Raw genomic sequence first — 10,729 nt, forward strand, 5'->3', positions numbered from 1 at the left:
GAAATATCCACAAGCCATGTAGAGCTGTATTATAAATTACTGATATATGCAGTAGCTTTCAACGTTGCTGTTTTTTTTTAATGCACCACCTGCAGCTTTACTATAACTTTATATTATTTATTGAAATGCTATTTGCTATTTTCTAGTGTTTTCAGAAAAAAAGGATAGGGCAGTTGGAGATTGAAAATACATTTTTTTGGCTTGCCTTAAGCCAGCCCAAGGCTATCAGTGTCCAAAGCATGGTGCTCCCTCTTGGGATAAAATTAAACAACACAGTACTTTGATGCGTTTTATTTTGATTCCTCCGAACCCACCATTCATGTGATAATATGCCTACAGTACTTCATTGATTTAATTGGCACGTGTGTTAATGTTTCGTGTTTAAACTCTATAGACATATTTAACGAACTCTCAAACATTAAACTACTCATGGAAAACAGAATTAAATCTAAGTTGGCAATATGACTATAACTAATTGAGTATTGTCTCACAGACATCTGTTAACAATCACTAATAACAGCCAAATTATATATTGCATATAAGGATTACAAAACGACTCGTACAAACCATGCATTCAACTGTTGTAAAAGTATGGTCGACAAATCACAATATAAGTGTGACCTTAAGGTAAAAGGACAATTTGCTGTTCTCACCTGTGTCAGCATGGCAGGTACAACGTTGTTTTGGGAATTATTGTTCTGAGGTAAGGGTTTTTTTCCATCCAGTTTTTTTCCATAGCAAGTGACTATAAATCCATTCCAGAACTTCCTATAGCAACAGAATTGTGCCACACTCTAGGGAATTACCCCCCCCCCCCCCCAAAAAAAAAAATGTGAGCACAATCTTCAAAAAGTCTACATCCACTATATATCAACTGTGAGGGTGAGTATTTCCTCCTGAGTTATTGTGACGGTATTAGAGGAGTATTTTGGAGCAATCATCGTTAGATGGGCTCAAACCATTCAAGGTAATACTAGCTCGAGTAAGTACGCAGGGTTTGCTTCCCATACATATTAGGTCATAACTCTGACATGGACATTCGCCTTCCTGAGCCACCCAGCTACCTCATCTTTCGATGTTTAATATTGAGTCAATAGCTCAATGCTATTCATTGCTTGAAGGAATGCTGTGACATGTTACATGACATACATTTTTAGGTATTTTGGGCGTAAAAAGTACATTATTCATTCGCGGTTTAGGTTGTATTATTGTAATACTGTTTAAAATTGCATCAGGCATGAAAAATGAATACCACGGTGACATTTTTTATTTTTTAAAAAGCCTTAGAAGAACCAAAATAGCATTTTTCGAATTCTCATTGAAGCCTCTAAAATACAGCGGCCATTGTACTGTATATATATATATTTATGTTTACTCACTCGAATATATGTAGTAAGGGATTTCTCCTTTTGGCGTGTATATTTGATGGGGGAATTGTGTGCAAATTACAAGATGAACTGAATTGGAGGCATAGCTTAATCTTATAAGGCTGTCTTAACACTTTAATGACGTTTGTAATAAAATAACATTTTGCAGTGCGAGAAGCATCTCTTCTAGACGCAGATGGTGGTCTTCTGGGGAGTGTAAGCTACACAAATGTTAACATAAATAAAGCTCATCTTCTTGGTTCTTTCGGTAAAGTCACGTAGAAGGGAAGTAATAAAAAAATAAAACATAAAATAAAATTGCTTGGTAGTGTCTCATTCTTCACCTGAAGACGGCTGCTTGCGTTGTAGCCGAAACGTCGCGAGAATTATTTTATTTTATTATGTCTTATTTTTATTATTTTATTACTTCCCTTCTACGTGACTTTACCGAAAGAACCAAGAAGATGAATCCCTGCAGTCACGAAAGCTTTAAATCGAAAAATAAATAAAGCTATAACAGCTACAGCAACGACAACAATTGTCATTAAGACTCCAAATGTAACTGAAACTCGAGACTGCACAAAGCAGAAGGGACACCAACTGTGGACAGAAACCATGGAACAAACGAGGGAAGCATGGGGGAAAAAAACAATGTGCTATCTGGCCAAGGGGATGCGGTGTGAGAGTGGGGACGCACGGCAACACAGGGTACGATGCAGGGTCAAACAACCCACAAATGAGGCCCAGAGGAGGCCACAGGGACATCTGGATTGCCGGGGCCGATAATCAACGAGTCCCAGGGGAAATTAGGGTCAGGGTGCAATACCAGTCCCAAATCCAGAATCATCGAGGCCTATCGAATTCCAGGGAAGTCCAGGGGTGCCAGAGTCCAGCACCAACGAGACCAAATAGGAGTCCTTGGGTACCCATGGTACTGCGTTAGTGAGCCCCAAGGGAAACTTTGGTTGCCAGCTCGGGTTGCCCCAAAAATACAGCACGTATCATGCGAAAGAGGAATATCACAAAAACGAGAGGGAGAGCCACATTTAAATGTAATTACATTGTCTTGAGTAATGTATTATTCGGCAACTAACAAAAAACCGGCACTTTTAATATCCCCGGGAAGACTTCCCAGCACAGCTACCTCAAAAACAGAATTATCCTGGGAAAACCAGGACAAGTGACAGTGATATTGTCATGGCCCAGGACCAAAACACCCCTGGGGAGCAAGAGTGACACAGGGGATTGCAAACACCGATGGAAGTTGGGAGGAAACAGGCACAACCAGAATGTGGTAATCTTGCTCCCCAATGTTTTTTGAAACTGCGTCTGTGTATGCTCTTTTGTGCGTGAGTTGGTGGTGTGAGTGTTTGCATGCATGCATGCGTGTGAGAGCGTGGTGGTGATGCGAGAGTGGTCCTTGGATTTCCACTTATTGACCCTGAACTAAAAAATAAATCATTATTCTTGTTACATGGCTGGGTGGTAATGAGGTTGGAGGACCTAACTCTGAATTGGAAATCTGTGAGTACAAATCCCACTCAGGGGTTTCCTTAGCCCACCATCCCTCTTTGGGAAGTGAACAGTGATTTTCCAAATGGGGGACTGACCCCCACCATGGGAATGTGGAATTTCCAACAATGGCTCATGGTCATTCATCGAGATGGGTGCGTCTCCATCGTTTTTCGAATTGGATGCGATTCACATCGTTTGGTGGATCTTTGGAGGATCTGTAAAAAACGTGGCCTACTCATTCCTATTTACGGCCTTCAATTTGGAGCAACCTTGACAGATCCACCTGAGATTCTCAAAAGGAGTTTCAGCCAATGGGGTCGTGGACATCGGCACATCCCAGTGCCAAAACGAGCGCATTAAGGTGGGGCATGGAACATCCAATGGCGCAGGGCTTGTGCTAACAAGGCTTTATATTGTCACATCCACCGTAGTCTCGCGTGACACTAATAAAGCACAATAGTGCCATATATTTAACCTGGAAAGCTTCAAAGAGTGTCAGGACTTTTTGGACACAAAATTTCAAAGGAGTGTTTTTCCTGCTCTTGTGCATTTTAATTGTGCCTTAGTCTGGCTTGATGAGATCTGAAAAGTAGTATGATTGCTGTTGTCTCTCCGCTTCTACCTCATTGTCTGTGTTTTCTCCCGCAGCCTTTCTTCCTCTCAGCTATCACCGTGTGCTCTATGCGTTTGTGCCTTTTTTCCTCTATCACATAAACCCTAACTCTACCACTTTGCTACTGAATAGTGAGTTACACCTTGCCTGCTATTCAAGCTACAAATCCTCTAGCTAACGGCTGGAGGATTTCCAGGATGTAAATTGCGACTACATTAAAGTTGAATCATTCTGTCAGGTAAAGCGCCTTTTCGCGTAGTGACCTTTTATATATATTTTAAATCCAACAGCTTTAACTTGGGAGATGTAAATTAGGCACAGCTATTACATGCCCTTTGCCATGCCCTTTCCACACCCACCTTGGCTGGTAGATCACAAACGAATTCTGCATCACCTTCTGCCGGCAGTTCTAGCCAATACATGAATTCGGCTTACATTCACCTGGTGGATATAATCCCAATTCACACCCTTGCACCTGTGTTTGGCTGATTCATGCCAGAAAGGAGCGAGCTGCCAGATCTCTAGGGCCCTCTAGAAACTTGTGAATAGTGCCCTTTGTCTTTGATTTGATTTATTTACAAGTTGAGTAGCAACAATAAACACAACAATATGTACTACCGGCTATCCATGCCGTTCTCGTAGCACAAGGCTGTCATGTAGGCGCTATGTTTCACAGACGGGTGTAATCTGTGGGAGATTTTTGCCAAGGACTGTTAGCCCAGTGAAGTAATTTGTGGGTTATTTCAAATTTGGCATAATGTATACCCCATTCTCCCAGTATTGTAATCATAATAATAAAATTGAGTATTTTAATTACTCCATTATGATATAAATAGATATAGATCCTGTATCAAGGATAATTTTATATCATCGGAAGCACCCTTCCAATTTCGATTTAAAGCTTTCGTGACTGCAGGGATTCATCTTCTTGGTTTTTTCGGTAAAGTCAGCAACTATTTTTTACTATATATAAGTTTAATTCATTTTTAAAAAATTATTTAAATGTATTATTCTAATCATGCTTGACTTAGAATGCTACTGAAGCCGTAGTATATGAGAAAAAGCCAGAAAACATTTCAAAAGTGGTGCTATTTTAAATCTGTCTTAAACAATAAAGCACAACATAACAAAAATATAAAGTGTCATAATTTGTTTGATCTTAAATAATAATAATTATATTCCATCTTAATTTAACCGAAAGTGGTATATTGGCACAGAGTGAAAAAAAATCTACCTTTTCCATCATCACTATCTTACAACTGGAAAAGAAAGAACAGCTCTCCAAAATAGTGTCCTATTACTGCGTGTTGAATATGTTTTTATTTTAGGCAGTGGTAATGACAAAGGTGTGGATAATTTTTATTTTCCATCTGTACATTTTGTACAGTCTAAAATATATCTCAAACTATCATTCAATACCAGATTGCCTTTGCGATGCAAGCCATTTTGTGCATGCGGAATACTCGTGATTTAAACAAACAAATATATAGACTTCTGATATAGTCCTTACCTATTACTGTTATCTGGAAACAAGACATCTTCATAACAGTTGGCCTCAATTGCATGCCAGTATAGCCTCAATGTATTCAAGTCATTTACTCGAGGATGCTTGCTTGGTTCATACGTCTACATTTTTCCCACTAAGCTTGATGACACTGCAGTGTGCTGACAGGAGCAAGATGAGACTGGAACTGAAATCCTTTCTCTTTAATGTCACCTGCAAGGCGTGCTCGTATCTCATTCAACCAGATAGTGTCACTGTAATTAATGCTGCATATAAAATGAGCAATTTAACAAGTAGATCATAAAAACGGCTGTAAATAAAAAATATATATACACGATGATTTTTAAATACTGCAATATCTGGATTTTTTAAGTAATAACTTGAAACCACCCAATTAATATTTTATGCATACCACATAACTGATCCCATGGCATTTCAGTAATAATGCACAATTTTGGACGTAAGTATTTCATCATCCACGATTAGGGAGGGGGCTGGGGGAGAAGTCGACTGTATCCACCATCCCTCCAGGGTAGATAAATGTAGTACTACTAGATGTATATGTGAAGTCAACACATTGGTTGTTATGTGCAGTGAATGGCCACGTCATGGGAGTTTTGCATTTCTACTCCTAGCTCGAGGGTGCTGCCGTGGTGTTCATTGTCAACACACCGGACGTTGCAATCCAGAGGTCTCCGGTTCGATCCCTGGGTGCGGCAGTTGAAGCAATGGGTCCGTCTCTTAATATCACCCTGCCTCCGTGTACCCAGCAGCATCAACAGGTGCGCCAGAGTTAGTTGAATGTCAAGTCGCGCGTGGTGCGGTCAAGTGTGGGTACTCACATTTCTTCCGAGACATCTGTGCGCATGTGTTCACGTTGCATTGCGGCCCTTGAAATATTGATTTCTGTACCGAATTCGAAAAAAATGTCTCCTCGTGTTACTTTGGTTGTTGAGCCCTTACTCTCGAGGGTATCTCGAGAAGTGGTGTGAGCAGCAATTGCAGGGGCTGTACCTTTACCTGACCTTTAACCCGGGCTCAGGGCAGAGCGCTTAAGTTGTGAGATGGCAAACGGATGAAGAGAGAGAGGAGTGGACGGTGGGAGCGACTGGTTGTCCATCGCTGCGTGAGAGTTGATTGAAAGGACGGCAGCGAGGGTACAGGGGAGGGTGTTTTGGTCTCATGGATCCGATCGGCCAGCTGTCAAGAGCAGATGGGTCGCTGTCATTCGCCTGCAGCTTGCACTTTCGGGTATCTCAGATCCAGGTGTGGACCAGTTTTCTCTTGTATTGGGATAAGCGTGTGCGAGTTCCGTGCGTTAGCACGAGAGCACAGGAAAAAGCCGCAAATGCGTGAAAGCTCACACCAGATGCATGAGACTCATTGGCGCCTTCAGGGCAGCACTGCCGCATACTCATTTGAGAAGTGCATGTAATATGCATAAGACATCCCAATGCATGACCTTCCTGGACAACATTTTTTGTCTAAGCCTCAATGAGGCTTTCCTGGATCAACAAGAACACTGCAGTGTTGTTAATGTTAAAGAAACCCAAATATAAACATTATTTTACAGGGAAAATACCTCGGGTTGTCTCGTTATGTGACGTGTGAGTTTTAAAACCTCGTTAATGAGCAAAACTAAGTTGAAAGTCAACGTCGTGTGATTTTCTATTCATGTTGGTACTATATCCGTGTCACGATGGGTGGTGCGTGTTGGGAATTATCTTTATCCAATGCGGGTCTGCACATGACTGGGTCTTTAGAGTCTGAGATGGCTGCACTTGTTCTGGTACTGGATAAACATGGTTTCAGAGGTGAATCACACAATTGCTTTAAGGAACAGATTTAAACTGCCACACTGCTGCGGTGGCTGGGTGGCTTAGAAGTCAGAATGATGAGCTGGCAATCCTGAGATCTTTGATTCAAATCTAGGCTGTCCCTTGTAATTAAGCCAGGTTCTCAGGTGGTGTGAGTTGATGGTCTCGGTCCTGTTGCCAATAACTGCACACACCAAAACAATCATCACCACTTAAAATATTTAGGATCTATGCCGAATTTGGCCACATTCGGTTTGAATGTCAAACTATTGTTTTGTCTATCATGTTACGAACATTACTCTGATATGCAGAGCAGGTTGGCAATTGCTTGCCTCTACTGTGTAGTCCCGAGGTCACTTGAAGGAATTTCAGATGTAGTATCTCTTGCACTTGCATGGGCCATTCTCTGACACATCCGGGATGCATTGCCCTGGAAGAACTCTGAATGGATTCTTTCATCTCGTAACGTGACACTGATAGCAAAATTGGGATACATTTGTGGGGGAAATGACAAAAGTATTAAATTGCCGCAAAATACCGTGGATAGATGTTGTTTTGGTAAATCAATGCAATAGCATACAATTGTGTTATAAGTTTATGCCTCTGAGGTTAATTTACACGTCCGGTTGAACTTTAAACGATAAGCTTTGTAAAATAACAGATAATGGGTAATTATGAACACATTCATTCCACGTGCAATATTCATATCTCATTCTCAAAACATTGTGTCTGCCTCTTGTAGATAGTTACAGCGCAGTGATTTAGTGTCCGTAATGTATGACTTAACAAGTTACATAGTCAGTGGAGCTGCATTTCTAAGTCACCCCAATTGTGTCTCAGTCAAACTTAACTATGTTAAAGCTAAATTATAACGTGTAAATTCGTTTCGAATTTTGTGTGAGATGACAATATGTTATATAAATAATACATTGTATACATTGTATGGAGTTTCGATTTAAAGCTTTCGTGACTGCAGGGATTCATCTTCTTGGTTCTTTCGGTAAAGTCACGTAGAAGGGAAGTACTAAAATAATATAAATGAAACATTTTGTATTATTTTTTTTATTATTTTATTACTTCCCTTCTACGTGACTTTACCGAAAGAACCAAGAAGATTGTATGGAGTGTTATTAATTTACAGCCCTTTGTCAATCCACTTCCAATAGAAGGCCTCCCTACATCACGTTTGTCATGAGGATCCTTCGACCACAGTTCATCACGCTGGCCAGTGCGAGTTGGTGGTTAAGAGGAGTGCTCAGAACCAGTTCAGATACAACTTGACACTGATGTTAGTCGCTGCTGAGAATTTAACTGAGATCGCCAGTTTAATAGTGCAGTATGGTAACCACTGTGCCGCCCCATTATTTATCGAACGGTATACATAAAACACGTGACAAAAAATATGTTTAAATCAAAATTCAATTCACTCAGATGACCACAAACACTTTGGGCTTGGATAATACAACATGCCGAAATGAAATCTCAAGAGAACATATATTCCAGTTTCCATCCATCGCCCTACCCTTTTGCCAACTAGTCGGGCATTACAATCGATATTTGCGATGTGTCTTAGGTGTGACAAAGGTGGCACGCACATAGCGGTCGAGTCCCATGCCAAATAGGTATGCTGAAGGAAATGATTTCAACACCTTTTCCAATCTCTGGCCTAACACTGCAAAGGCTGCCTAACTTGTATAGAAAAATATATTTTTTTACCTTGCCTGACATGATACTAAACTGGGAGTAGATTTCTTAAACCAAGCGGGTATAACATAAATGCGACAACGCAATGCATCAATATCTCCCTGACACTAAACACCTCATTTTGTTACTGGAGTCACTCTGTCGTGTGAATATTTTTTATTTACCATTATATGTGTAAAAGACCACTTTACATTTCCATCAATATTTAAGCAGTTATGTGTAAGTTTTCAATTGTAGAGGTTCATAGGTCTCTGCTAGAATTTCATGAGATTTAAAATGGTTTGGATAAGACCTCGCTGCCGAGCAAATCCTTTTTTTTTCTTTTTTTTTTCTAGATTTGAAGCTTTTGTGACTGCAAGGAATCATATTCTTAGGTTTTTTCGGTAAAGTCACGTAGGTAAAACATCAAAATTAATGAAAATAAAATAAACTAAAAACAAAAACAAAAATCACGACGTTTCGGAGGCAACACAAGTCTCCGTCATCAGGTGGGACCGTCACAGCCGAATTAGCTGCAGCTAATTCGGCTGTGAGCTAATTCGGCTGTGACGGTCCCACCTGATGACGGAGACTTGTGTTGCCTCCGAAACGTCGTGATTTTTGTTTTTGTTTTTATTTTATTTTATTTTCATTAATTTTGATGTTTTACCTACGTGACTTTACCGAAAAAACCTAAGAATATAAAAATCCTTTTTTGTTGTAAATTTACTCAACTGCACAATTTTGTTTATTTTTCTGTGTAAATCTGGGATGACACAGTGGAGCCGAGGCCACAAAAGTGCCAATAAACTAATTCCACCACGATTTGAACCTCTGGACCGTGTCTAAATGTGGTCACACTTAGCTTGTTGTGTGGAAAGCCTTGTTGCAAAAAAAAGCATGCTTCAATATGCTGTCAATCAAAATAAATGGGTGCTACTGCTGCTCTTTTTTGGAAAGTATTTATTTTTTTATTTTCCTTGCTTACGTATATCATATTTTGTTTCCTTAACCGTACAAAACAGGCCATATATTTTTTTCTCCATTTTCTTAAGCAAACATTTGTATTCCCATATGTATTATGGTGGTATGTACATTTGAGCAGACTATTTCATTGTGAGCAAAATATCGAAGCTCATGCCCATTATTTACAACAGGTCAGTACCACCACATATCTGCGTGACCATTCGAATAACTATTAGTAGTACGATTTTCATATTAATTTTGGATATAGTAACACTATATGTAATTAGTTGTAAAAATCTTGGAAGATGCCCTTAATCATATTACACCCTCATGGTTGAGTAGATTCATACGTAACACTGTGTAACACAATTTTTGTTCCTGGGTACATGTAAATTTATATTAATATGTTTTTTTTCTGACTTTATGTGAACGAAAATACACAAATTCGCCCGTTTTCTCATTGAAAATAGGTCAATTTCAAAATATCACTGTCCTGGTCACAAAGCAAAGTTTGTGGGGAATAATAGCCATTTTATGTACTTTTGAGGCATAAGCAATGAGGGCATAACACTGACTACCCAGGATAAAAAAAAAATTGTTACACAGTGTAATTTATACACTCAACAGATTATTTTCATTCAATGGAAAAAAAGCCAAATAAACTTATTCCATTAAACTATAGTTAATGGGATTTTGAATAGATATTCAATAATTTATTTTCTTACATCATTACAAAAAAACACATTCAGAGTAGTGATATCAGCAGCAGGCATATGCTAAATTACTTCCTTGAGTAATTAAATATTTGAATATATGTCCTTATGGTGTGAAATTGACTGCACAGTGCACAGAGATGATTCTTGTGACAGCTGTCAATTGGAGACATTTGTCACACTGACACTCATGAATACAGGTGCAATGCACATCCAATCTTCGTAAGCACTCTGCATGACACGTATTTTTTTGCTCATATCCCTGGATACATGAGGGAAAAAAATCATCCATGTATACTTTTACTCAATATTTACAACGAAGTGGCTTAGAAAGTAAGTTGCACTTGCAACTATCATGCATTTAAAATAATCAATGAATCATCATGGGAACTCCTTTGCCAGTACCAAAATATGTAAATAGGTTTTCCCCCCAAACTGAAACCTTTTACAAGGAATCATGTCTGCATTAACCACAATACTTGTGGTCAGAATGCAAACAAAAAACATACTCTGATAATATATGCATTGTCTTTGAAACTGATTGGTCCACA

Source organism: Lampetra planeri, chromosome 6 (genome assembly GCF_965212315.1).
Source record: "Lampetra planeri chromosome 6, kcLamPlan1.2.h2, whole genome shotgun sequence".
Taxonomy (NCBI): domain Eukaryota; kingdom Metazoa; phylum Chordata; class Hyperoartia; order Petromyzontiformes; family Petromyzontidae; genus Lampetra; species Lampetra planeri.